Source organism: Erythrolamprus reginae, chromosome 3 (assembly GCF_031021105.1).
Source record: "Erythrolamprus reginae isolate rEryReg1 chromosome 3, rEryReg1.hap1, whole genome shotgun sequence".
Lineage (NCBI taxonomy): Eukaryota > Metazoa > Chordata > Lepidosauria > Squamata > Dipsadidae > Erythrolamprus > Erythrolamprus reginae.
In genome coordinates, this window is record NC_091952.1 from 104039144 (window position 1) to 104063242 (window position 24099).

Consider the following 24099-nt stretch of genomic DNA (forward strand, 5'->3'; position numbering starts at 1 on the left):
GCTTACGCCCATTTCCGCCCCCTATCGGCCACAGCAGGGGGTGAAATTATAAATTTATTCCCCCTGCTCCCCCCCCTGCACATGAATGTGCAGGCACCTCTGCAGGTCCGCTATGAATTTGTCATTCCCCTCTTCTGTCAAATGTACCCCGTCCTGTCCGAATAAGGCTAACTGGGATGCTCTGAAGTTGGGGTGATCTATCACTCCACCCCCGTCTGGAGTACCCATTTCTTTGCTGCTCTGTTGACCCTCTTCCTGGCATCATCCCCCGCCTTGGGGTCTTTGGCATGCCTCCAGCACCTCCGTGGTAATATATTGTACCACAACACACGTGTGTCAGGCCACCTTTCCCAATTCACCAGCGCCAGGTGGTTGCCACCAGTGTGCCACACCAAACAATCTGGGTCCGGCCCCTCACTGCTCCCAACTTCACAACGGAAGAGGCCCGTCAAATGGAGACCTCCGAGCTCAAGCCTTTCCACTGAAGCCCCAGTGACTCAGCATCCTCCACATTCCTGAAGATCATGTTGCAGCTGCACATCCAGCCACCATGCCACGCTGTGGCTGCAGTTCGCTACTGTGGGCAACGGAAGGGCAGCTCCTTCGCACCTCATGCGTAATAAAGTGGAGCAGGGCCAGGACCTAGAGCAGTGATGGTGAACCTATGACACGCGTGTCAGCACTGACACACGTAGCCATTTTCGGTGACACGCGGCCGCCGGAGAAACAGGGATCTTTAGGGAGTGCAATTGCAACCGCAATTATTATTATTTTTATTATTTTTCCTCTCCCCTTAATTAAGAGGCCGGGCCGATATTTGCGATGGCTGGGAGGGGCGAGAACACCGCCTCCCAGCTGGGTGCGCCTGCGCAGAGTGCAGGCTCGCCCACACGCTGCCTTTGGCAGCACAAGCATGCCTGTCCGTCCGGGGGAAGAATCACCCCGGCCGGACGTCAGTTTCAGCTGGGGGGGGGGCGGGGCGCTGCCTCCCAGCTGATTGGCGCGGCGCCAAGCATTGGAGCCCACCACGAATGGTGGTTGACTCGCAGGGGCCGTTGGGAGCGAGGGGAGGGGTTGCAGGCCTATTTCAGGGTCTGCACCCCTCGCCCTCGCCCCTCTGCTCCCTGCTCGCCTTCCAGAACGGTATTATAGGAGACGGTGCTAAGGTTAACCCTTACCAGGTTATTAATTTGTAATTAAAAAAAATCATGCCAGGCTCGCAAAAAAGTGTGCCTAAAAAAAAACACTGCGTGGACATCGCGCCATTTGCTTCCTCCTTTGGCGGCTCATAACTAGATTTTTACAACCCCCCACCCCCCCCTGATAAGCTTTTTCTTGAATCTGAACAGTTTGGGGGTTCGCCAAAGAGAGAAAAGTGAATGAGAGGGAGAGAGAAAGGGAGGAAGAGAGGAAGGAAGGAAGAGATAAATATAAAGGGAGAGAGGGAGAAAGAGAGGGAGGGGAAGAGGGGAAGGAAGGAAAAGAGAGAGAAAGAGAAAAAAGTGGAAGGAAGAGAAAGAAAGGAAGGGAGAGAGAGAGAAAGAGAAAAAAGTGGAAGGGAGAGAGAAGGAAAGAATGGAAGGGAGAGAGAGAGAAAGAGTGAGAGAGAGAAGATTGGAAGAGAGAGAGAGAGAAATGATAGAATAAAGGGGAGAAAAAAAAGAGAAATGAGAAAATGATTGAGGCAGAGAATGACAGGAAAGAGAGAGAAAGAGAGAGAGAAGCGACTCTTGATTTAAAACATATAATAACATAAACATAAACATAATAACAGAGAAAAAAAACCCCAACCCTCACCTGTTTTTATTAATAGTTATGTTTTTTAATTTGCTGGTTGTTTTAGTTTTAATAGTAATAGAGTTTGGTTTTGTTTTATTATTAATTTCTTTTAATAAAAAAGAAGGGATTTATTATTTATTTATATTTATATTTATTTTTTGTTTGTTTATCTGTCTATCTACCTATCTACCTATCTACCTACCTACCTATCTATCTATCTATCTACCTACCTACCTACATACATACATACATACATACATACATACATATATATATATATATATATATATATATACTTCTATGCCGCCCAGTTTTTTTCTCAAGGTGACACACCACCCGAGTTATGCTCAGTTTTTTGGCGAATTTTGACACACCGAGCTCAAAAGGTTGCCCATCACTGACCTAGAGAAACGATAAGAATAACAAGACAGTGTTAGCCACCCGCTCCCAAAACGCTTGTACTCAGGTACTCTGAATCTACGTCATGAAAACCCACTGACTTCCATCCGCCACCGGATTCATTACTTTGCTGAGAACTTCTTGAAAACCGCATTCAGCATTGCTGGGGAATACCACCCGATATCCTGCCAATCCTCCTGTAACGGCCCCTAACTGTTATTTGCTCAGTGGAGGCGTCTTATGGTACAAAGGGGACCATTCCCTAGCTCCCTCGCTTTACAGTGGACTGAGTCCAAGATACCCAGGCATATGTCCTTGTTTGATACACCTGGCCAGTGATCCATCCACCCTCTGTGTTACTGCTCAGTCGCCGTGCGCAACCAACGCGGCTCCCGCAGCCCCCAATTTAACAACGGTTTGCTGGCCCAGGGAACCTATGCATGATCCACTACTATGCGATCATGACAGCACATTGCCATACATACCCTATCCCAAAGGCCTTTTTTTTTTTTTTTTGCTTGTCGTGTGAAACGGCCTCGCCTCGTTGGGTGAGGATCTGGGTCCCATCCAATGCCGCTGCCCCTGAGACTGGGTAATGTATAGCGGCTTACTAATTTCTCCCCAATCTGAGTCCTTTCCTTGGACCATCTCTTGATCATTCCCCCTATCCTCCAATAGTTAGCCACCGGGGCTTTTGTTAGGAGAGCTAAGCCCCCCTGTTGCCCCTATACGATGGCATGTAACCGTGTGGTCCAACCTGCACTCCTTTGCTGGAGCGATGGCGCCATCCACCAATTCTGGGTACCCTGCGCCCCAGCCCATGCCATGTGGCTGCCAACCACCTGACCATGCCCACATACTCCCTGTGAACAGACTGGGCCTCCTGTTGCTGTCCCGCTTCCCTCCCCCGCTGGACCAGCTGTACCCCAGTCGCAGACCCATGTTCCTGTATTCCTCTCAGGAAGTCACAATACTCTTCTTCCCGCCTTAAAATGCCAGGGAGATGAGCCAATATGCTCCATGGCCCTGCTCGCTCCCCCAGGGAGTAGAATAGTTGCAAGAAATTTATGCAGATAAGCAAAGGCCCCTGCAAATGCCGTCTTTACCGTCAGCGCATGAATTAGCTTTACCAACATGACTTAATCAATATAACCATAATATTAATGGTAACATCCTGACACCCCGACTTCAATATTGCTTCCGATAATAACCTTTTATAAATTATTATTCACTGAAACAATTAATATAATGTTTAATAACTCATCTTAAGTTAAAATCAACTCAAGCGTGAATTTGATTCAGATGACCGCAAAACTTAGCGTTCGTGCAAGCCCCCCATTCCAGTAAATGACTACACCATCTCTCTGAACAAATTAAAGGGGCTGCGAGAAACCAACTTATTTATTTATTTATTTATTTATTTATTTATTTATTTATTTATTTATTTATTTATTTATTTATTTATTTATTTATTTATTCATTCAACTATTATGCCTCCCTTTTCCCTAGACCCCTGGCGGCTCACAACATGTCAGCCATAGCACTTTTCACACAGAGCCCGGCTATTGCCCCCACAATCCGGTTCCTCATTGCTTACTCCTGAGGGAATTAACCAGAGATTAGGAGATTTCCCAACCTTTAGCATGGTAGTGACATGGGGGTCTGCAGTCTTTGGTTATGATATTAATAGTATCTTTCAGTTTTGTTGGTACTGAAAAAGGCCTGCTACCAACTGCACCCGTACTGTTATAGTCGTCAGTACAACTTGACATTTGGACACGTGGCAATTCAGAATATTAGTAGTGAGGAGCAACCAACAGTCATGCCTATAGTGGTAGAGACCTACCCCAGTGTCGAGGGCAATATTAGGGCTTTACCCCTAAAACATCCTATAAGGGAATAAATGCCTCCCTGGTGAAATGTCCCTCTTACCAATGTCTGGTTCTCCTTATGGTTCTTGTCCCAAATGGAACTGCCATAGCATACAACAGGTTCAGAGTATCCTGAATTATTTGCCCCATTGCCCAAATGGCCATTGCCCATTTTACTATCTCCCCATGTAATAAGGTCAACAGGTACCTCGTATGGACCATGTGCCCTGGCCGAATTGGCCAATGATAGAAACATAGAAGACTGATGGCAGGAAAAAGACCCCATGGTCCCTCCAGTCTGCCCCCACACTATTTCCCATACTTTATCCTACAATGGATATGTTTACCCCAGGCATGTTTAAATTCAGCCACTGTGTATCCACTGCCCGTGTCTGCTGGACGTTTGTTCCAAGGATCAACCACTCTTTCAATAAAACCATAAAATAATAAATGATAAAGATATCGATAACATACAAGGCACCCAAGCAGACAGTGCTCGCAGACACCCTCCAATCTGATAGAGACGTAAGCCTTTATAGTGAGCGACTGTGCCTAGCCTGCTTACTGCCAGGGGGTGTATGTGTGTGTTCCAGGCTTTGCCCTAAACTGGAGAAGGGTGGTAACTGCCATGTGGGTAATCCCCTTCCTCGCAATGAGGGCATAGTAATGCTGTTGTCCGGCTAAATTACTGGTATCTAGCTCGTAAATCCCATAAAATTAAAATAAAATATATCCTTTATAATAATAGTAATAATAATCATAATAACAATTCATTAAGTTTGTATGTCGCCACCCCCTGCCGACAATATATCTATCATTGTAGCGGTGATTAACTCTTTGTGCATCCAGTAAGCTGAGAAACCCAGCATTTGGCCTATACCAGACCATTAGCTTGCAGACACGAGCCTTGTTTCTCTCATTTGTATACACTAAACCCACTGTTAGTATTAAACTGATAGAATAAATTAATAGTAGATTAAATAAAACTGAACCCAGTGGTTCAATCAATCCAACCACTTAATCAGATGAAGCTTCCTAAAAGGTGAGGTAAATAGCTCCTCCATCAACCACTGTATTAATCCATATCTCCAGTGTAAGTTCCTCCTGATTCTAGTGGATTAATAATAATTATTAGTTTAATTATTTATTTATTTTTTAATCCATTGTTCAATAAATCAGTCAAGATTGAAATGCATCATATCTAATAACTGGGGTCGCCATATTATCACTGCAAGAATAGATCGGGGAATAAATAGTTCAATATTGCACTGTAATCGATAAATTGCTCATTTGTCATGAAATTGGGGGGGGGACAATCCAATTGTAATTTTACGACCAATTAATAAATCCCCCGCCCTCAATCCAGGCTGCCGTGACTCCACCAAAGTAATCCTGTGGGTTTCAGTGAACCAAACCACTTCTGCCCACAGCTAGAACTATTCTCCTTACCGATCACTATCATTATGACATGATTTATACATAATAATAATAATAATAATAATAATAATAATAATAATAATTTATTAGATTTGTATGCCGCCCCTCTCTGAAGACTCGGGGCGGCTCACAGCAAATGCTGTGTACTAAATGTATATTGGCAAGAGGCAACAAACATGTAAACCTCTCCTACACCAGAGGAACAGGGCCCCAAGCAGTGTCTGCCTGGTTAGTGCTAAGGGGGAGGGGCCGCCGGGAGGCAAGAAACCCCCCCCCCTGGCACCACGCAGAGTCATGACCCCGAAATCGGCTGCAAAAAACAACCACGTGGGGGAGGGGAGAACGGCCTCTCCGCTGCTGTCGCCCACTCCCTAGTGATCGCCCCGGCCTCCCCGCACCGAAACGTTCCAGGCGCTTAGCCCGCAGGGCCGAGAGAGCCCTGGATCACCTGCCCGGGTGGCACACAGGCCCGGAAAACACAAACCCAGCCAGCAAGCCGTCGCAGCCCTGCCGCCATATACACAAGGTTGGGGGGGGCCGGCCCACGGCAGCCATCTGACCCCCTCCCCCCTTTCCCAAGCAAGCAAACCAGGCAGGCAAAAAACGGCGAATCCCCCCAAGTTCCCGCCTGCGCCGTCCTGCGCGCTGCCGGCAACAAAGAAGGAGAGGCGACATCGCCATCCTGATGGGCGCCCGGCGAACAGCATGTTCCCGGGCGCTGGATGCTGCCGCCCCCCGCAAACCCGAGCTGCCCCCGGTGATCGCCATCGATCCCAGGGGCTTCGCAAGGGCACCATCCTCCGCTTCCTCATTCCTCCCGTCGGGGAGAAAAGGCTCGCTGGTCCCCCCTCGCCGGTTCGTCCTGTGGCGAGATCGGGGGCAAGAGATGTCTCACGCTGCCGGGCGAAGAGGACTGCGCCACGAGGCAGCCCCTTTTATAGGGCTGCCTCCCTCTCGCCCAGCCGATGGTGCCCAGCGCACCCCAAACTCATCACTGCGGCCCCCGGGGACGACGTGGGGGCCGCAGGCTCCGCCCACAACATGGCGGCCTCCTTCCCCGGCCGCGCCGCAACCCACGCCGGTTGGTAAGTCGCCAGCGGCATTCTATTTATTTTTGGTGGACTGTGGCTGGCGGTCAACTTGAATACTCCTCAGATGGAAAAGTGCAATAAAACCCAAATAGTGATAAGAATAGCAATATTTCTGAAACAATATTAAAAAGATGAAGACATTGGGTCATGTTCTCTTGTTAAGTTTTGTTCGAGGGTTATTCAGATATAGTCTTCCTTTATTCTATTTCTCCACCTTATTTTTAAACTGCTTAGATTTGGGGGAGAATGGTACAATGACAGAACTAAACTAACTCCAAGCATTTTCTGTTTTCTACAAAACACGCTTTTTATATGCCATCACTGCTTCAAAGTTATACTTCAAGCTAACTATAAGACTTTATGGCTTTTTTGAGAAGAATAGTAGATAGATAGATAGATAAATAGATGGATGATAGGTAGGTAGGTAGGTAGGTAGGTAGGTAGATAGATAGATAGATAGATAGATAGATAGATATAGATTTTGATTTTATTACCAAGCATTAGGCATAAACTATTCAGATTCTATCTGAACTAACGAGTGTTTAGAAATAAGAATAATAGCATCTTTTCTATCTCCACAATATCTACAGATACTCTTTGATAACAAAACTCATAGTGGAAGAATTAAAATAAGCCTAGACAATGATATTGCCATCAAGGAATGTAAAGGCTGGCATGTTTCTGGATCAAGTAAGCTTAAAAAACATACTTTTGTTATTACTTATTTAGTGCTTATTAGGTTTTATTGAAGGCTTAGTGATGCATGAAGTTAAATACAGTATTTGCTATAATCTGCAGTAACTATATTTTTTAAAGTATGTTTGTCAACTGAGCACACAATTTGAATATGTGTGTTATATCATTTCACCTATAGTCCTGAAAAAAGTCTCTTTCTATATGGTTAATATTTACAGTACTGGCGAAATCCAAAATTTTTCCCTACCAGTTTGGTGGGTGAGGTTTGGTGGGCGTGGCAAGGAAGGATACTGCAAAATCTTCATTCCCATCCCACTCTGGGGCCAGCCAGAGATGGTATTTGCCAGTTCTCCTAACTAGTCAAAATTTCCGCTACTGGTTCTCCAGAATCTGTCAGAACCTGCTGAATTTCACTTCTGATTTACAGTATATTAGAAGGGAATTCCCCACAATGGGAAATTTGCCCCAAGTGCAAATAACTACATAACTTGAGGGAGGAGGGGTCCTCTTTAGACTACCAAAAGTGTGAAGCATTCATTCTTTTTGATGGCTTTGAATCCTTTAATTATCCATCTCTCCCTGTATTGAAAAATTAAGTAAGATGGCGGCCTCTTCTCCATTATTAGCACTCTCTCAAGGCAATTTCACGAAGAAAATTTCCCCTCAGAAACAAATGAGTATGTGTTCTATGAGTGTATCAGGTTAACTATTATGCATAGACAAGTAAATCAATCTTTTTCCCCCAGTACAGAAGAATACCCATTGCCCCCCAGAGGCGGAGTAAAGACGCTGAGACATATATTGTGGATTAAGGGTCATTTATTAATTATCATAAATTTAAATGACTTTAAATAAATTTAAATACGTAACTTTGAATATTTAATTCAAACAGACTAAGGACCTGCAGAGCCAAACTAACGGGGCGGAAATTCCTACCATAACATTCCTTGGCAACATTGGGCAATGAACTCCTTGCTGAACCAGGTGGAGGTACCACCTTCACCTGGATCAAACCACGCTCCTACGTGTGGGAGGAATTCACCCTCCAATCCCCGGGGGAGATTGGATCCGATGATTCCCATGGACATCCTCTCTCCAATCCCCAACGTTGCTCAAACCTCTAGTTCCTGGAGAGAGGCGGTCCATCACCCTTAAATGATGCCCGAAAGGAGCATGCGCAGTTGCTTCTAATTGCCCATTTCCGCCCCCAACCTGCCAGCCCACAGTGACCAAAGGAAGGGCTATTTAAACAAATAAAAGCGCCGCTCCCCCTAACCAATCCAGTCCGCACCGTCAGTGTGGAATAGGTGAAAAAACAGCCACCTCTAAAGGGGAGGCCGCAAAAAATTCCTATTCGTCCCCGAAGGCGACCTTCTTAGGACACACTGTTGATAGCGGAGGGTGGGCGGGTGTTCACTGCAAAGCGCAATGGAGGTCCCATCCGGATCGCCCTTTAAATGGGGCGATCAGGGACCCGGCAGAGCAAGCCGGCAGCGCGCTTTCATTGGCGCGCTGCCAGAAGCCGAATTTCCGGGTTCCGAATGAACCCAGAAGTACTGAGCCCTGAGAAGAGCTGGCTCAGCGTCGCCCCCGCCCTGTGGCAATTTCAGCCGGCGGCTTTAAAAAACTGCCGGCTGGGCATTTGCCCCCCAGAGGCGGAGTAAAGACGCTGAGACATATATTGTGGATTAAGGGTCATTTATTAATTATCATAAATTTAAATGACTTTAAATAAATTTAAATACGTAACTTTGAATATTTAATTCAAACAGACTAAGGACCTGCAGAGCCAAACTAACGGGGCGGAAATTCCTACCATAACATTCCTTGGCAACATTGGGCAATGAACTACTTGCTGAACCAGGTGGAGGTACCACCTTCACCTGGATCAAACCACGCTCCTACGTGTGGGAGGAATTCACCCTCCAATCCCCGGGGGAGATTGGATCCGATGATTCCCATGGACATCCTCTCTCCAATCCCTGACGTTGCTCAAACCTCTAGTTCCTGGAGAGAGGTGGTCCATCACCCTTAAATGATGCCCGAAAGGAGCATGCGCAGTTGCTTCTAATTGCCCATTTCTGCTCCCAACCTGCCACGGAGGGGGGTCAGATCTCAATTTTGCCCCCCCGACCCCCACCCAGCCTCCTAAACTAGTTCCTGGAGGCACCTCTGCAGGTCCGACAGGAAAATGGCATTCCCCTCATCTGAGAGGTGAACGCCGTCGGCCTGGTAGAGCCAGGGGGTTCCAAATTTTATCAGGGGATGCTTCACTACACCCCCCCTCAACTCTCCCACCACCCTCCCAATGGCCTGGTTGACCCTTAACCTGGCCTTGTTCACAGCTTTAGGTGAAATAACATTCCACCAGACCAGTCTGGGGAGAATCTCAGACCACACTATGCGTGTGCCTGGATATGCAGTGGTGATGGCCTGCAGATCTTTGCAAGCCTGGATGCTCACCGCCAAGCCACTCAAAACACCGAGGTCATTGCGCCCAAGGTGGATCACCAGGAACTCGGGGGCTCTCCCGGACCGACACTGCTCAAAAAACAGGGGGCAGAGCCCCTCCCAGCGCATTCCCCTGTGGCCCATCCAGACGATGTCCATCCTGGCGCCCAGGGAAAGCTGCGATCCGACAGGAGACCTCGCAGCAAAACAGCCGGCCCAAAAGCCAAACCACGGGCCGGAAAACAGCAACGGCTGAAACAACAAACCAAACAATTAAAACGGCCAATACCCGGGTCCCTATTGGGGAAGCCTAACGTATGAACGGAAGGCCGCAGACCTCCAACGGCCGATGGCCATAATGTGGTGATCCGCGAAACCAGCAGTGGCGGCCGCGGTAGCAGCATCTATCCGAAACGAATGTGTGCCAAACCTGGAGGGGTCAGCACCAACTTGTTCAAGGGCCCGGGTTGTAACGGCCCAGAGTTGGTATTTAGTCAAGGGAGCCCCTTCTAACCTCTCCTAACCCGGAAATCACTACACGTGTCGGAAAAGCCTTGAACCTTGGCGATGAATGCTAGACCCGCCAACTTACCCTTAATGGTTTTGACAGTCAGACCACGCTGGTGTAACAGCACCCAGTGCTCCAACAACTGGTCAACTGGTATGGCCAAGCCTGCCTGTAACCCTTGGTAGCCCTGAACTCCAAAATTCCTTACCTGTCCTGCGGTATGCAGCCCGGGTGCTTGGAGCTATTGACAGCCTAATGGCCCGATCTGCCCCCTGCCTCCCTGGTTCTGCAGCCCCGCCAGGCTCCCTAAGATCCCTACAAATTCCTGCTGCCTCCCATTCGGCTGGCCATGGTGAATGGCGCCACCTTCCTCCTAGCATCACCCCAAAGCCAAGGAAACCTGAGGCATCGGAGTGCTATGGCAAGTCTGCTTGGAGAAGCAAATCTTGCTGCCAGAAGGAAATCCCGTTAAATCGGGCCAGGAATGTCTGCCATACCCGCAAGTCTTCTCTGGCCCCTGCATTGATGCACACGATGATGGGGCGAGCTTAATCCCTGCATGGAGGAATACCGTCTGCGTAAAAACGCCCTACCTGGAGCAATTACCCGGCATGCGAAGTTAAGCAGCCCTGTGAGCTCCTGAAGCTGTTTGAGGGTTACCTTTTTATGGGGTGAATAGGCCGATATTCCCCTAGGGCTTTCTTGGGCACCACCCAGGGGGCGGACCCTGTTATTAGGCACAGGGGGGGGAAGGGGCCCGGGACCCTCCCTTTGTCTACCTCTTTTTTAATCTTAGCTCTAACTAAATCGTCATTACCCAAAACTGACTTCAAATTCTTTGACATAAAGGCCTTACGTGGACCCCGATAAGGGATACTAAAGCCTTCACAAAAGCCCCAAAGGATAGCAGCCGCCCTCTCTGGCGGGTGGTACCCTTACAGGAGTTCGGCCAAGCACTCAAGCTTGACCGGACTGGGGCCCTTGCATCGCAGGAACGGCTGGCTTACTTTTGTCCCTGTTTCCACCGGGACGTGTGCACATATGGGTGGCATGGGAACCCCCACACTTACCGCAAGCATGCCGGAACTTACAAGAGGAGCGTGCACAAGAGCCCTTGGCACTGTACTCAAAACAAAGCTGGGTGGTTCGACCACCCTGCCCCGCAGCAGCGCGGGGTGCAGCCGGCTCCTCCTCCATTAGATGACCGCTATCGGTCCGCTGACCCGACCCGCTCTTACGGGTCGCCTGAAACCATAGGTCGGGCACTTCCCGATCCCAGGGGAGAGAAGGGTCAAAAGCCACCCTCATCCGGAATGCCTCGTCATAGTTCGGCCAGGCATCCCCCTTGACCTCAAAGTATGCCATGGCAATGAGGTCGATGTATTTAAGTAGCGCCGTAGCTACTTATTATGACGGTGGCATAGGTCAAAAAGGCGTACAGCCAAGACCTGAAACTTCTGGGGACCTTGACCTTTTTGGCCCGATCGGTCCGAGCTTCCTCATCCCTCTCCTTCTTGGGAACCTCCCTATTTAACAGGGTATAGAGGTCGATATATTCTCCCCTCCAAATCTTATCCCTAATTGAGGGGTGCAAATGATATCCCAAGGGGGTTGATGGAAGGCCTACAGGCACCGCCCCCATGGCAGCAGCCATGGGGTCGGTTGAGGTGGCCACACTGTTACTGGCCGTCCCTGCCACAGAAAAGGCCGCCGCAAGGGAAGAAAAACCCGGCACTGTCACCGACCCAGCTACCCCAACAGGAGCTACCTGGGGCCCTCCACTGCCAATCATGTTGAGCGATGACCCGGTTAGCCCCGAAGATCCGGGCAATGGTTGGAGCCACTGTGTACTAGAAATACTACCCTGGCTCCCCCCCGCGGTGGACCCCGTGTTCACCATTGGCGCCCCGGCCGGGACCAAAGCCGGTTGCACGGTCGCACCCCAAACTTGGGAGCATACCGTAGGCGTGCTGGACCCCAAAGGGGGAGCCATGCCGGCTGGCCCCGCCAGGGGGGTTACGGTGGATAACCCCCGTACAACCGGTGTGGGTGCAATGGATACTGACTCACCCCTGCCATCCAATGGGGCCCCGAGGGCCCCGGCCGCCGAACTGGCATCCTGTACCCTCGGGTCGCTCTGGTCCGGAGCTGGATCTTGCGCATCCCTGCTGACAGGAGGGGCTCCCAACGCTGCCGAGGGCCTGGATCCGTTGTGTGCCCCAAAGGTGGCTTCCCAGCGGGCGTCCATCCGGTCCAGGCAATCTAGTAAAGCGGAAAAAGATTGAGCCGAGATAATGGGTTCGGGGCCTGGGGTGGCTTGGCTGACAGGAGAGGGTTGCGCACGAGGGGTAGGAACTATCTCCCCCGCCTCCCTAGCCCGTAATGAAGGGACCCTCGCCCTCCGAGGGCAAGGACTCAGGGGGGCCTGGGTAGGGGCACGCCTCTTGGGAGCCATGTAGACAATCCCTCTAAAATCCCAGGGGTAAAGTTAAGATCGTAGGCCCAAACCAGGCCTGCTCACCCCCAGCCACCCGGAAGGGAGGTCTTGGGGTTCAGGAAACCCTGGGACACTGTTAACAGGGAAAAAACCTGGATGCCCCCACAACCCAGGCCAAGACTAAATTAAATTAGCTGAGCTAATTTAGCTAATTTAATTTAGCTGAGCCAATCAATTAAAGACTCAATTAAATAATAATTATTAATTAAATATTAATTAAATAATTAATCAATCGAGAATTAACTCCACAAAATGTCCAAAATTAATATTAATATTAATATTAAATATTAATTATTAATTAAATATTAATTAAATAATTAATCGATTAATTAAAGCAATAACTCCGCAAAATGCCTACTGGGTGAAGCCCCTTGGGCCTCGCTATACCCTATACCTTTGGGAAAATGAGGGGGGGTGTTAAACTCCCCTTAAACGCGTGGGGGGGAGGCTGTCTTGCTAACCCCTGATGCAAACAAAATCCCGTTCCTCAATGAAATTTTTTTAAAATTAAATTAATTACAAAATAAATGAATAAATTAAAGAATCAGAGGCCAAAAGGCCTCTGACTCCCCAAAATGCCTACCGGGCGAGGCCTCTGAGGCCCCGCTATGATCTACACCCCCACACCCGTCGAGGGGGTAGGCTGCCCTACCCTCTCATTCCCAAAGTAAAAGAAATAAATAGTCGAAAAGAGTCAGAGGCCCGCAAGCCCCTGACCCAGACAAGTCTGAAAAGGAGGCCTCGATAGGCCCCCACCACGTGGTCCGAAGATCGAGCAGCCAGCCTCTGGACGCTCTCCTGCTGTTCGCTGCAAAGCGCAATGGAGGTCCCATCCGGATCGCCCTTTAAATGGGGCGATCAGGGACCCGGCAGAGCAAGCCGGCAGCGCGCTTTCATTGGCGCGCTGCCAGAAGCCGAACTTCCGGGTTCCGAATGAACCCGGAAGTACTGAGCCCTGAGAAGAGCTGGCTCAGCGTCGCCCCCGCCCTGTGGCAATTTCAGCCGGCGGCTTTAAAAAACTGCCGGCTGGGCATTTATATGATGATCTTTGATGGTTTTGTCATACTGACATGTCTTGCATCACTGATTCTCTGCACATGATCTGTAATTAAAGGAATTTATCTACAAAGGGTAAGCTTATGTTTGTCAGTATCTCTTAATAAATTTAATTGCAGCTTTTCAATAGCAATTTCTCTTTTCTTGCCCTCTCACGTATCCTAGGAATTTGTGACTTTTTTCCAACATCACTATAAGAAAGAAGTATCTTTCTCTGATCTAATGGAATTTGTCAATGGATGGTATATCATGATCATCGTTAGTGACCTTCTTACCATAGTTGGTTCTACATTAAAGATGGAGATACAAGTTAAGGTAAGTGACTTGAATGCTGATTAGATGGCTTGTGTTCCAGTTTTGGAAGTCCCAATTGAAATCTTATTGACCAACCTGAATTTTGTTATTTTTATAGTTCACTTGAGTCTTCGACTGGGGAAAATGGTCATATTGAGAAAACTGCTGCTCCAGAGAAGGCATTTTTATAGCTGTATATTTTACCTATCCATGGTAATATCATTAGAAATTAGAAATGAGCAGTATCTGTGCATATCATCAAAAGTCTATTAATTTGCTGTGCAATGCATTTGTGCTCTTTGTCCACCAGGAAACAGCCCTGACATTTTTAGCCGATTTCTTTTTAATGGAATAAGGTTTACTCACCTCCCAAGAACGGTCTCCTAATCTAGCAGAACTTTATGTCTCCCATCTCAGTGTCAAAAGAAAAGAAAATATGGTATCCCCAAGAGTTAAAATGAATATAAAAGGTCCTTTTTTTATGGGCACCCCAACTGAAATTCCGTTAGTGTAATTTATTGAACATCATCTTAATCTTCATATAGAGTCTGACAAGCTATGACGTCTGCAGTATCCTGTTAGGAACTTCCACCATGCTTGTGTGGCTTGGAGTGATCCGCTACCTCAGCTTCTTTAAGAAATATAATGTAAGGATCTTCTGGAACACTCATGCTCTTGGTATTCTTTTCTGTTATTACCTGGCAATGCTGAATGTCTTTGGAAAGTCTAATGAGCATCTCTGGGTTTTTCTTCGGCCTTGTTTTTCAGCTGCTTATTTTGACTCTCCGTGCAGCATTGCCCAATGTCATTCAATTTTGCTCCTGTGCGGCTATGATCTATCTGGGTTATTGTTTCTGTGGCTGGATTGTGCTGGGCCCATATCATGCTAAGGTATTGTGAGTTGGATGTTTGTCATCTAGTATTGTATCTGAAGGGTCTTGCGCAAATGTTAACAAAATGAGCACGCTGCCAAGATATCTGAAAGGGCCAGTTTATCACTTTAGTTATGTAACTATACATGATCACCAGAATATGGAGTTGTCACGTATAGGTATATATTCTGCATTATCTGAGGCATTGATGCAAACATTAATAAAATATTGTAATATCCAGAGATTTTCAAGGGCTGGTATTGAGTAAAACATGTAACATTTATTTGCAGTTTACTGTATTTGACCAGTATTTTTTAAACAACTTGAGAAAAAAGGGAAATAATTTTCTTTTCTTTTGTCTGTTTGTTCCTGAATATTTGTTCTCTTCTAGTTCCATACCTTGAATATGGTTTCTGAATGTCTTTTCTCTTTGATAAATGGAGATGACATGTTTGCTACTTTTGCAAAAATGCAACAGAAAAGCTACCTGGTGTGGCTGTTCAGCCGGATCTACCTCTACTCTTTCATTAGCCTCTTTATCTACATGGTCCTGAGTCTCTTCATTGCCTTAATTACAGACACGTATGAAACAGTGAAGGTACATAAACATCCCTATAGGATGTTACATTTAATTTTTGAAATGTGAATTTCCAAAAGTTATGAAATAGTTTTCTGAATATCAAATGATTTTGTTCATTTCATTAGTCTCCTTGTGCAAACAGAGATATTCTACACCTTTGCAAGAATTCAGCATAACATCATGACATCATCATACAAATGACACAGAGCTCTGATAAGTTCATATTTACTGCAAGTAAGCAAAAATGTCGGCGCCGGACTTACCCGGCAGCAGGCTTTGCTGAAGGGACCGGGAGACACCGGACCCTCATGGCGGCCGCCATTTTGGATCCCGAGGGAAGTCTCGCGAGGCGAGACTTCGCTCGGGATTTTGGGCCTGATTGGCCCGGCTGCTGATTGGTCCGGGCGGGGCCTGCTCGCCCTATATAAGGGCGAGCAGGCCCGAGGCTCAGCCTTCTCGCCCAGACAGCAGCCTCGAGCAGACACATGGCTGTCTGCTCTTGGAGTCCTTTTGGCAGCCGCGTGGGCGGCCGCCGCTTTTAGAAGCCTAGTCTGAGGCTTGAGGAGGCTGCAGCTCGTCGTGAGCCGCTGGAGCAGCCCTTCCGAGGCCTGCGGTCTTCTCTTGGCTAGGCTGGAGTCCGGCGTGAGCCCCCCCCTTCATAAAAGGGGGCCGCGTGTTGCGGCCGCCATCTTGAGAGCCTCATCGGAGGCTCGTGGAGTGGTCCGGGGCTTCAGGCCGGCGGGGAGGCTGGGCCTGTGCCGTCTTCGGCTGTTGGCCCCTCCATTTCGTCTGGGCGGGATCGTTCCGGTCGCCCCCTCGGGAACGGGGGGATCAGGCGGAGGGCTTGCGTGTGCGCCTCCCCCCCCCATTCGTGGCCATTGGTCAGAGGGCAGTTAGGCCCTTGGCGGCAGCTTCCTGCTGCTGCGCTGCCTGTTTGGGCAGCGGCCATTTGCTGCCCTCTTTTGGGGCCTGGGCGGCCCCGGTTTCATTCAGGTGAAAATAAGAACATGGTGTAAAACAAAACATACATAATCATAATAATACTGATAATTATGGTTAATATTATTTCATAGATTTATATGGAAACACAGCAGTCAGGGAAAGACCTATTGGTCCCTCTAGTCTGCCCTTATAATATTTACTGTATTTTATCTCAGGATGGATATATGTTTATCCCAGACATGTTTAAATTCTGTTACTGTGGATTTGTATACCAAGTCTGCTGGAAGTTTGTTCCAAGGATCTACTACTCTTTCAGTAAAGTCATAGTCAAACTTCAGTAAAACAGTTATAGTCAAACATTAATTATTTAAATATTTGGTAGCCCCACGGTAGCTGTGCCTAGGAAGGTGATGAGGCCCTCGGCCAGGGTAGCTAGGAAGCCCCCCCCCCGGTGGGTCCTGCTGGGGGGGGACTACGGTTGGTGGCCACCCGGTCCTGGTTTCTTGGGGGTTTTCGGGGGGGGCACCTGTAACCGGGTTTGGCCCCCCGCCGGCTCCTACTGCGGGGGCACTGGCCCCTGGGGCAGTTTTTTGCTATGGCCTGGTGTGTCAGGGGCGGGGGGTTCGGACCTCGCCAACGCAGGCCGTAGTGCCTCCACCCCTTTTGACGGCTTACCCGTCGGGGCCAGGGGTATTAGGTACGGGGGCCACCACAGTGTGGGACCCGTTCGCTGCATGTCAGGGCTTTGCTGCAATGGGGTTGTAAGCACGCTCGAGGGTTGGTTGAGGGACTACCACCCTCGCTCGAGAGCGGCTGCTCTCTGGCTAGGTTTCTCACAGGGATTCAGGATCCCTTGCATGGGGGTTTGGGCAAGCCTTCAGGTCCGACAACCTCAGGTCGGTTGTGGGACATGAAGGCATTGTTCGGTCCAGAATGGCGGAGGAGGTGGCTGAGGGGAGGGCCCTTGGGCCCTTCCCGGAGCCGCCCTTCCCGTATCTTGGGGTCCCCTTTAAGGGTGGTCCCCTGAAAGGCGAGTGGTGAATTTAGGTTGATTCACCACTTGTCTTTTCCTAAAGGGGAGTCAGTGAATGATTTCATTCCTGACGAACTTTGTTCGGTGCGGTACGCATCCTTTGATGCGGCCATGACCATGGTTAGGAAATGTGGGGTTGGAGCCCTTATGCGAAAATGCGACAGTGAGTCGGCATTCCAGCTCCTCCCCATACACCCAGATGGATTCGGGCTTCTGGGCTTCCATTTCGAAGGTGGGGTTTTTGTGGACAGGGCACTGCCAATGGGCTGCTCTGTCTCATGCTCTCTTTTTGAGAGTTTTAGCACCTTCTTGGAGTGGGCGCTCAGGAGGCGCAACGGTCTGGGATCGGTCGTTCACTACCTTGATGGATTCTTGTTGGCGGGGCCTGCACGTTTAGAGCAATGCTTTGCTCTAATGCTGGTCTTCGAAGCCCTTTGCGCTCTGTTGGGGGGGCCTTTAGCCTCTGAGGGGACCGAGGGCCCCGCCACCAGGATTACCTTTCTCGGTATTGAATTGGACTCGGAGGTGCAATCTTCCAGATTGCCCCTAGAGAAGTTGCTTAGGATCAGAAGAAAGCTCGATGAGGTGCTGGGCTGCCAGAAGGTTACCCTACGGCGGCTTCAGGAATTGGCAGGCATTCTTAATTTTGCCTGTCGGGTGGTTGTTCCTGGGAGGGCTTTTTCCAGGAGGTTGTACGACGCGATGGAGGGGCTCCGTTTGCCCCATCATCGTACCCGCCTTTGCGCTGGGGTCAGGGCTGACCTCGGCGTGTGGCGGGATTTCTTGGTCGGGACTTGTGGTTTCGGGGTAGTTTTAGGTGACCAGTGGTGCTGGTCGGCATGGCCTCCGGAATGGAGTGCCTTTTCGTTGGTTCAGGACCTTACGTTCTTAGAGCTCTTCCCCTTAGTAGTGGCCTTAGAGCTTTGGGGGGAGCAGTTTAGGGACAAGACCGTGCACTTTTGGTGTGACAACCTAGCGGTTGTCCATGGGGTGAATGCCCTGTCCTCTAAGAGCAACAGGGTCATGCGGCTTGTCCGCCATTTTGGGCACAGGTCCTTGTCCCTAAATGCGTTGTTTTGGGCTAGGCATGTCCCCGGGTTGGATACCGGGGTCGCTGATGCCTTGTCCCGTGGTCAGTTGTCCAGGTTTCGGACCCTGGCCCCGTGGGCCCGAGAGTTGCCAGAGGCGTTCCCCGGCCACCTTTGGAGTCTGGGGGGGCTCCCGGGCGTAGGAGAGTAAAGGTCTGCTGGGCTATGGCCCTCTCTGTGGTGCCTGGCACTCTGGGGGATTAGCAGCAGACGGGTGCAGAGTTCGGGGAGTTCAGGCAAGATACGGGTTACCCCTATAGCTGGCCTGCCCCAGTTGTGTACCTGGCCATATTGTGTCCAGTTTAGGCAGTGTGGCATTTCAGTTAGGACTTTGAGGTCCAGGTGGCCGGCCTCGCCTTTTGTCTAAGGCGGGGGCTGGTTTGTGGATTTATGGTGAGTTCCGCATAGTGAAGATGCGGGACGGCTGGCTAGGGCCTTATCGCTGGTTGCTAGGTCCTTTCGGCCTTCCATCTCATTGCCTTAGTCGGGCGGGTTTTGGAGTACAGGGTTTGGCTAGGCCAAGCCTGGATCCCACCGCTTGTGTGAACGCTCGTTCCGCAGTGGCGCCGCCTCTAGTGCGGTGACGGCATTCTTGATACTGAGGATTCGGGGATGCCGTCCGCCGGCGGTCGGTGGCCTGTTTTAGGTTACGAACGGCCAGTTGAGGGTCCGGGGTAAGATCTTAGGCCAGGGCTCCCTTTGGTCCCCTTCTTTCAACCCCGCCAGGACACGACCGATGGTGTTGCTTTGGGTCATTGTGCTTCTCCGACCACTCAGCAACAAGGTACCGTCGGGGGTGGGGACCCTGCCATCGTGGCGGCTGGGTCCTTGTTGGTTGGCAGGGGAGACGGGGTGTGCGGTGGGACAGGTGTTTCTACCACTATTGCTGGGAGGGCGGCATCCCATTGCTGCGCCCAGGTGGTCCTGGGAGGGCGGCATCCCATTGCTGCGCCCAGTTGGTGCCAGGGGCGGCATTCCATTGCTGTGCCTGGATGTGTGCTGGGAGGGCGGCATCCCATTGCTGCGCCCAGTTGGTGCTGGGAGGGCGGCATCCCATTGCTGCGCCCAGTTGGTGCTGGGAGGGCGGCATCCCATTGCTGCGCCCAGTTGGTGCCGGGGTGGCATTCCATTGCTGCGCCGGGATGTGTGCTGGGAGGGCGGCATCCCATTGCTGCGCCCAGTTGGTACTGGGAGGGCGGCATCCCATTGCTGCGCCCAGTTGGTGCTGGGAGGGCGGCATCCCATTGCTGCACCCAGTTGGTGCCGGGGCGGCATTCCATTGCTGCGCCTGGATGTGTGCTGGGAGGGCGGCATCCCATTGCTGCGCCCAGTTGGTGCCAGGGGCGGCATTCCTTGCTGCGCCTGGATGTGTGCTGGGAGGGCGGCATCCCATTGCTGCGCCCAGTTGGTGCTGGGAGGGCGGCATCCCATTGCTGCGCCCAGTTGGTGCTGGGAGGGCGGCATCCCATTGCTGCACCCAGTTGGTGCCGGGGCGGCATTCCATTGCTGCGCCTGGATGTGTGCTGGGAGGGCGGCATCCCATTGCTGCGCCCAGTTGGTGCCAGGGGCGGCATTCCTTGCTGCGCCTGGATGTGTGCTGGGAGGGCGGCATCCCATTGCTGCGCCCAGTTGGTGCTGGGAGGGCGGCATCCCATTGCTGCGCCCAGTTGGTGCTGGGAGGGCGGCATTCCATTGCTGCGCCCAGTTGGTGCCAGGGCGGCATTCCATTGCTGCACCTGGATGTGTGCTGGGAGGGCGGCATCCCATTGCTGCGCCCAGTTGGTGCCAGGGGCGGCATTCCATTGCTGCGCCTGGATGTGTGCTGGGAGGGCGGCATCTCATTGCTGCGCCCAGTTGGTGCCAGGGGCGGCATCCCATTGCTGCGCCTGGATGTGTGCTGGGAGGGCGGCATCCCATTGTTGCGCCCAGTTGGTGCCAGGGGCGGCATCCCATTGCTGCGCCGGGATGTGTGCTGGGAGGGCGGCATCCCTTTGCTGCGCCCAGTTGGTGCTGGGAGGGCGGCATCCCATTGCTGCGCCCAGGTGGTGCTGGGAGGGTGGCATCCTGTTGCTGTGCCCAGGTGGTGCTGGGAGGGCGGCATACCATTGCTGCGCCCAGGCGGTGCTGGGCGGGTGGCATTCCCATAGCTACGCCCAGTTGTTTGGGGAGGGCGGCATCCCATTGCTGCGCCCCGGTCGCTGGTCTTGCTCTTTGGGCAAGGACCGGTCCTGCTTGGGGGTCGGTTGGGGACCCGCCAGGCTTGCGGAAGCCTGCGGTGGCTTCACGCTGTGTGGCCCGCCATGTATGTGGTGCGGTCTTCGATCCCCTGGGGATCTTTGTGGGTCGCCATTTCCCTTAGGGCCATTCACCTGGTCAGGTGTAGAGGCAATAAGGCCCTGGGAAGGGTAGTCAGGGAATTTAGGTGGGGTTGTAGTGGCCCATCCCCTCATCACTGTAGATCGGCCGTGGCTTTACCGGGCCGATGGCGTTCACCTGTCAGTACAGGGGAACGCCATTTTCTTACAGGACCTGCAGCGGTCTCTGCGTGAGCTGGCGCAGCTAGAGGGGGGAGTCGGGGGGCCAAGATAGAGATCTGACCCCCGCTCCGTGCCAGGTTAGGGGCAGAAAACTGGGGGGTGGTTTAGCAACCGCGCGTTCTCCCTTGGGCATCTTTGGGGATGATTGACAGGTTCTCTGCAAGCTCATGGAGGGAGCGACTGCCTGAGCAGCTGGGGGGAACCTGTCTTTGGGTCCTGCACCTTTAAATTCCCGGATTCGGGTTAGCCGGTGGGACCCCCCTCATGCAAAGCATGGCAGGGTCGCAGGTGATGGAGTGGTCCCTCACCTGGACTTGCATCGAGATACGCCCATGAGTTGCGCAGGAAGTTTTTGCCCTAACGTCATTTCCGCCCCGGAAGTATTTGTTTGACCCTGCAGGTCCATTTCCGGGTCATAGTTGATTATGCTAATATATGCAAATTTATTGAATAAATTATGCAAATTTATGTTAATAAAAATGACCCGGTTTAAATCCAGCTCTTGTGTCCGTGTCGTTACTCCGTCTCTCCAGCAAAGGGCCATTTGCATGATGACATCATGATGCAGTGTCATCATTTATTCTGTCTATGTCAAACTCACAGAGTCATGTTACCATCATATGATGTATTGCGATGTTTCCCTCCTTTTTGGAACTGGGGTGGGCTTGGCCTGTGCATAATGCATCCAAATTACAGGGCATCTGTTTGATTTATTCCATAGCTGAATGATAGGTTTTTTGTGTTTAATTTTTTTTTGTTAGCAAGGTTTATCTGGTTCTAAAGAACTGAGCAAGTTCTTTAGAACAACCAAGACTGAAGTTTAAGGCTATAACCTATTGCTTAATTTCCCAACTCTACTTTAATCTGAACTACTATGCTTAATTTCCCTTGGGCAAGAGGACATGTACTATGATAACAGTTGTTTTTCCCTTCCCATTGTCTATAATATCAGGGAATCTCTTCAGAAGATAGTTTGGGTGCTCCAACTTCCTAATGTCCTCTGTAGGCCCTAAAGACAAAAAAAATATGAAAAGCCCTCAAGCACTCTTCTTGCAATACTGACATGAGAAGAACCCAGGAGCAAGACAAGATTTTAAGTTAATGTTATGTTTATATTGAATTACAAGGATATTTAATTCAACACAATTCCTATGATTTTTGTTGTTGTTAGATGCAAAGTTGTGTCTCCATCGTGACCCCATGGACAACATTCCTTCAAACCTTCCTGCCCTCTACCATCCCCTGAAGTCCATTAAATCTCACGCTGACTGCTTCAGTGACTCCATCCAGCCACCTCATTCTCTATCATCCCCTTATTCCTTTGCCCTCAATCTCTGCCAGCATTAGGTTCTTCTCCAGTGAGTCCTTCCTTCTCATTAGGTGGCTAAAGTATTTGAGTTTTATCTCCAGCATCTGGCCTTTTAAAGGGCAGTCAGGGTTGATATCTAGGACTGACCGATTTAATCGCCTTGCAGTCCAAGGGACTCGCAGAAGTCTTCTCCAGCACCATATTTCAAAGGCGCCTTAGCAGCCGTCAGCATCTTCAAGTAGTTAACGTACGATTTGACAAAGCAGATTTGGCTCTGGTTAGCTTTCATATCGGAAGTTGAAAAAAATCTAGTGCTGTGGGAGGTTGAAAGCTCATCCTGGAAGATGGCAGAACCACATCACTTTCTTACCATTCCTGGGCAATAAAACTGAATGGATGTATCTATGTAAATCACAAGGGTCCAGAGAAGATGGCTTTGCTCTTTGATTTCAGAATTTTCCTCTTCTCTCATATGAAAAAGTATAATTTGGCAGCATCATTTGGAAGACATCTGAATATTTCCTCCAAGGCTACTAGAGTCTGCCTGAGACTCAAAGTTGTGTTCCCCTGTCATTTCTACCAGGGTTTCAATACAGATAAAATGCAGATTACAAGTCCACCCTAATTTATTTTATTGATTGATTGATTTGATTTTTTATGCCGCCCTTCTCCTTAGACTCAGGGCGGCTTACAACATGTTAGCAATAGCACTTTTTTAACAGAGCTAGGCTATTGCTCCAACAATCCGGGTCCTCATTTTACCCACCTCGGAAGGATGGAAAGCTGAGTCAACCTTGAGCCGGTGATGAGATCTGAACCGCTGACCTTCAGATCTACAAGTCAGCTTCAGTGGCCTGCTGTACAGCACTCTACCTGCTGTGCTACCCCGGCTCATTATAATTTCCCAATCTCATGTGGAAACTTGGGGGAAGGTGGATGAGAAATAGGGTGCAAGAATGTCGCTTTTCTACTTATTTAATGGCTTCTAACTCACCAGGAGAAACCCTGTCTAACCTTTCCTATTTTTACTCACCCCTCTTTAAAAATTGTGTTTTTCATAGCCATATAATATCCACTGAAGTTGTACTACATAACAACTCTCTTTTTTTTAGCATTACCAGCGTGAAGGCTTTCCAGAGACAGAACTTCATTCATTCATAGCCCAGTGCAAAGACCTGCCAAACTCTGGAAGATACAGATTAGAAGAGGAGAGCCCTATAAATATTTTCTGTTGTTGTAAAAGGTTGGTGACTAAAGGCCTGGGTGACAGATGCATCATCTGACAGTTTTGTTTCTTCAATATTTAATTAAGTTGACTGCTATGAGAACAGAAAGCAGGTTAACAGAACAACAATCTTGAATCTAGTGAAACTGTAGGCACTTCCTCATAAGCCTAGTGACCCTACACTGGTTTGAAAGCTGCTCTGGATTCCCATGATCCCCCAATGTCATAGATAGATAGATAGATAGATAGATAGATAGATAGATAGATAGATAGATAGATAGATAGATGGGTGGGTGGGTGGGTGGGTGGGTGGGTGGGTGGGTGGGTGGGTGGGTGGGTTTGGGTGGATGGATGGATGGATGGATAGATAGATAGATAGATAGATAGATAGATAGATACCCATTTTTCAGAATTGCAAATGGTTAAAAGTGAAA

General features: G+C 49.8%; 1 pseudogene; it reads left to right on the top strand.

Annotated features, from left to right (window-relative positions):
- Positions 1–23723, top strand: part of LOC139165369 (mucolipin-3-like) — a 40756-nt pseudogene extending 17033 nt beyond the window's left edge.
- Positions 23724–24099: the final 376 nt, after the last annotated feature.